The sequence below is a fragment of the Chiloscyllium plagiosum genome, chromosome 16 (assembly GCF_004010195.1).
Source record: "Chiloscyllium plagiosum isolate BGI_BamShark_2017 chromosome 16, ASM401019v2, whole genome shotgun sequence".
In the NCBI taxonomy this organism is placed as follows: Eukaryota; Metazoa; Chordata; class Chondrichthyes; order Orectolobiformes; family Hemiscylliidae; genus Chiloscyllium; species Chiloscyllium plagiosum.
The window spans coordinates 46,442,840-46,448,093 of NC_057725.1; the positions used below are offsets into that span (position 1 = coordinate 46,442,840).

The 5,254-nt window shown below is 42.0% G+C and overlaps 1 protein-coding gene across 3 annotated transcripts in view; it reads left to right on the forward strand.

Annotated features, from left to right (window-relative positions):
- The window catches only part of ppp1r32 (protein phosphatase 1, regulatory subunit 32), a 151,918-nt gene extending 148,674 nt beyond the window's left edge, over positions 1–3,244 (forward strand). For all 3 annotated transcript variants that reach the window (XM_043705996.1, XM_043705998.1, XM_043705995.1), the window contains one exon: positions 2,236–3,244. The gene's annotated coding sequence lies outside the window, so the exon portion shown is untranslated. The remainder of the gene's footprint in view (positions 1–2,235) is intronic.
- The last annotated feature ends 2,010 nt before the right edge of the window (positions 3,245–5,254 follow it).

The window sequence follows — 5,254 nt, forward strand, 5'->3', positions numbered from 1 at the left end:
GCCTTCCCCCATCCGCCCCTCAACCCCTTCCAACCCTGCCCTCCCCATCCGCTCCCACCCACATTCCACCTCACCCTCCACGCTGCTGCCCCCACCCGACTTGTCCACCTCGCTCCCCCGCTGCTCCCACCTCCGGGCAGCCAGACTGGACACTAACAATAAGACTGCTGCTGCCTTTGGTGGGGGGGGGGGGGGGTGCGTGGGGTGAGTGTTCAAATAGCGTGCGCGCACGCACACACACACACAGACACTCACTTGCGCGTGCACACACACACGTTTTACTGCAATTTTTTGCCAAGTTCTACTTTTGTCCTGTACAGGAGAATGATAGAGAGATTATCTGGGGAAGGAGGGTTTAGGATACGCCCCTGTGTAGAACTCCAGGAAAGGTGTGGTGAGAGAGAGGGCGGGCAGTCAGTCATTTGCAGACGGTGCCTGGGCTCCCATCGATATCCAGGACTGTTCTCAGCAGCATTTCAGTAAGCCGAGTTCATTTTTAATCATTGTAAGCAAAAGGCACAATCAGCATTGGAAACACCTCTTTGATGTAATGTTTCTGTCAGGACCTCGAGATCTCCTTCGGATAATCCGATATTCAGATAATTGATATTCGGATAATCGAGGTTCCTCTGTATATCTTGGAACATGACACCAGCTTTGACCTTTGATCTTGGCAACTACCACCATAATTGCCCTTTCCTCTCTGATGCCCTTTAACATGTTTTGCCTCCAAATTTGTGTCCACCTTTCCTAAAACACCATGTTTGAATTCTTTCAGTTGGTTTCCTGGTCTGCCACAGTACTGAAGCAGAATGTTTTTTAAACATACAAATAGCATGCTGATAACCGTGAAAATAGCATGCCAATATTCTTCATCCTTCAGCACGTCAGCACTTTTGACACTATCACCATATTATTGTCCTCCAGTGCCTCTTTACTGTAGTTCATTTGGTTGGACTGCTCTTCTATAGTTCCATTCTTACTTTAGCCAGAGAATTGCCTGCAATATCTCCTGCTTCTGCTCCACACCATTACCTCTGGTGTCCTCCAAGGATCTATTCCTGATTTCCCCTCATCCCTCCTATTTCTCAACCATGTGCTGCCCATTCAAAAATGAAACATTACTTTGCACATGTATCCTGACAATATCCAGTCTATCTCACCAATGCCTTTCTAACTCTAAGTTGTCTGCCTGCTTCTTTAATATCTCACACTAGATGAAGAGATGTTTCCTCCAATTAAATTTAGGAAAGCTGAAGCTATTGCCTTTGGTGACTGATACAGAATTTATTTCCAAGCCATCAACTCCATTCTTCTTCCTGGCAATTTTATAAGGCTGAACGATATTATTTATAACCTTGGTGTCAGATTTAGCTCCAAGATAAGCTTTAGATCAGATCTCTAAATTATATCTAATTTTCACCTCCATACCATCAACTGGCTCTGCCTGAGTGTGTCCACAGCTGAAAAATGCTTTGTCTTTGTTACCTCTAGACTTCACTAGTCCAAAACATTGTGTTTGGTTTCCCAGATTCCATCCTTCATTAAAGTGATGGTATCCAAAATTCTACTGCCCAACTCCTTACTTGTACTAAGTCTTGGACACTCATCATCCCTTTGCACATTGACATGTATTGGCTGTTGATTAAATAATGGGGCTTGGCCTTCAAAAGTGTTCATGGCCTCAATCCCCCCCCAACACACACACACACACCTGTTTCTTTTCTCGCTCCCATTTCACATACCTGTGCCTTTATTTCTGACATCTTGAGCAGCCCAATTTTAATCCTTCACAACAGATGGCTGTGCCTTCAGCTGTCAAAGTACTAAGTTCTGGAATTGCCTTCCCAAACCTTGTTATCTGTCATCAAAATATTTGTTAAAACTTCACTCTTTGGTCATTTACGGTAGCATTTCCTTAGATAATCCAATGTTAAATTTTGCTCCATAATACTTGTGAATTGTCTTGGGATATTTTACTTGCATGAAACTGCAACACAAATGATTGTTGTTGTTGTTGGTGTTCAGATATGAAAGGGCAACAGGTTAGAAGGTTTGGAAGCAAGACTAGAAATGTTTCTTTATCTGGTATGTGATTATTATCTCCAACAGATTGCACGAAAGAAAGTTCAACCCAAAACACTGGACTTATCAAAGAAACAGCTAAAATACTGACATAGAAAATGATAAGGTTCACAATCTGGATCCAATAACAGCATTCTGTTGTTTTCACAGGTAACAGTGGTTTACATCAGTCATCGTTTCTTCAGTGGAAGCAGAAAGAAAGTAATTCGTCCTGAATTCAATCTCACTTTAAGAATATGGTACTTATCAGTTTGTAGCTGTTCTTCACACAGACATCCCTTCAACATTCGGGGACAAGAGTAACCCAAGAAGATCATGTTGAGTGATGTTATTTCACTACGTTCAGATAAATATTTGTTGATCCTGTTGAATAATGGTTGTTAGGGAATGTAGTTGATCATTTCTGATATGGCTCAACTTGCATTCCAGTTTAAATGTGCCATCAATCCAATTTCATTAAAAAATAAACCAGATGGGAAACAGTTGACTTAACACTAATCCAGCATTTTCACAGCACCAGCAAATATAGGAAAATAAATTTCACATAATTGCAACATAAAACTAAATGTTTCATAAGACAATGTTTTGAATGAAGTTCAGGGGTCTGCTGTTGCTTGTGGAGGTCTCCATGGAGTAATAAGAACATTGGAATTTCTTCAAAGGCATTTTTTTTATCTGGTTGCCAAGGCTCGAGTGATGGCTTTTAAGCAGTGACTTGTAATCTCTGATTTACTAATTTTACTCCACTTTTCAGTCCCCATTGTAAATTGAATAGCTTTAAGACACACGTCTTTTCCTCACACCCAGTAATTATTTTTACACGACACAAAAAGTAATTTCCAAGATGTTATCTGTATTGTGGAAATAGCCTTCACTTTATTAAACGAAAACCGAAAATGCTGTAGAAACTCAACAGGTCTGGCAGTGTCTATGGACAAAGAAACAGAGTTTACATTTGAGTCTGAATTCTGTGTTTTTGTTTCCAGTTTCAAGCATCTGCAGTATTTGCTCCTCTTTATTCTGCTTTACACTGTCAATATGTTAATAGCTACCTGGTGCACATATATGTAAAACCACACCCAAGGTTCCCAACCTCATTTCTCATTTCTGCCGAAGAGCTTTTGCCCGAAATGTAGGTTTTCCTGCTCCTCGGATGTTGCCTGACCTGCTGTGCTTTTCCAGCACCATTCTAATCTTGGTGCTAACAGAGGCACTGAACACTGCAGCCTCACAGCCCCAGGGACCCAGGTTTGATTCTAGACTCGGGCGACTGTCTTTGTGGAGTTTGCACATTCTCCCCATATCTCTGTGGGTTTCCTCTGGGTGCTCCGGTTTCCTCCCACAGTCCAAAGATGTGCAGGTCAGGTGGATTGACCATGCTAAATTGCCCATTGTGTTAGGTGCATTAGTCAGAGGGAAATGGGTCTGGGTGGGTTACTCTTCGGAGGGTCGGTGTGGACTTGTTAGGTTGAAGGGCCTATTTCCACACTGTAGGGAATCTAATCTAATCTAAATCTAATCTCATCCCATCCCTGCACCCAGTGTGTGGCAAATATTCCACTTCTCAAATTGTACAATTCAACTTGTATTAACTCACAACTCAGGGTAAACCATATCTGTAATCAGCTTTTCTCTCACCAGACTTCAGCTTCAGTTGCTTCAGCTGTCAAAGCCAAAGGTACATAAATAGAAAGGATTAACACTCACATAGGGCCCCTCATGACCTCCAGGTAGTCCAAATGCTTCACAATCAATGAAATACTTTAAATGTGATCGCTGTTATAACATTGGACATGCTGCAGTCAATTTATGCACAGCAGAGGCCTACAAGCAGCATTGCAATAATGGCCAAATTAATCTGTTGGAGATGTTGGTTGGGAGTTAGATGACATCGTGCTTGCTCAAACTGGTAATGTGCGATCTTTTTTATATTCACCTGAGAGATAAGTGTAAAGTTTCACTTGTAAGTCAATACAATGCAGCACCGACTGAGTATTGGTTAATTTTATTCAAGTTTCTTCTGCTTCTTGAACTTGAATTGAATTTGAAGCCACAACCTTTGAATTCAGGAGCTAAAGTGTCTACATTGAGTCATAGTTGACACTTAAAAAAACAGCACACATCACCAGATAGGCAATAGGGCATCTTGACCTGTTGCCTGAAGAAGTGTAACCATATTCATTTGCCAGCAGCTGTATTCACTGTCTGTAGAGCTGATCAGCACTTACAACTTCCATGACACAGGGTTGCCAGTATTTCAGATATTCAACTTTGGATACTACACCCGAGGGAGAATGAATTGCCCTTGAAGTGGATGCAGCACAGATTTACCAAACTGACTGGGGCTGCTGGGTGCAATGTTAAGGCATGGATTGGGTTAATACAGCTTGTATTCCTTTGAATATGGATATGAAAGGGCTATCTTATGAAGCTGTGTGAAACATTCAAAGGATTTATTAGGTAGATATGGGGAAACTGTTTCTCGCAATCAAGTACAAGGAGACACCATCTCAAACTCAGAACCAGGTAATTTAGGAATTAAATTACAAAGCACTTTTTCCACACACAACCGAAAAGTTTTGAATTTTCTTCCACCTAACAGCCATGGATACTTGGGAAATCAAAGCTTTCATAGACAGAGAATGGCATAGTTTTTCATCTATTTTTGTGGAATGGGAGCAAGTGTGTAAGATGGCAACTAACATGCCACCCATACTGGCAGGATAGCTCATTCAATAGCCCATCAGTCAGCATATTGATAGCTGATAGTGCACATGAGTCACCCTCAGTCGGCTATAATAGGTCTTGAGATTGAGGACCTGGTCACTTGAAACAGACAGCCAGTCATAAGCCAGTCAGTTTCTGGGTTCTAAAAGCTATTCCTTGAGGAATCCATCAAGGTTGTGTGGACAGAGCGATCAGGGTTGTTGGAGGCAAGAAGTTGGTTTTTTAGATCTTACCCTCTTGGTCCTTTATTCATGACTGTCCCAGATTGGCGCATTTTCAAAGTCACCCCCCCCCACACACACACACATACACACCCTCAATTTGGCAGGCAGGTCAAATGGCTATCCAGTTAGGACATTAACCACCTTTCTCACCTGCCAAAGAGGCAGGTTTTGGGGACGTGGTGAGTAGGTGCCCTGAAGTGCCTATCAATTGATTATTT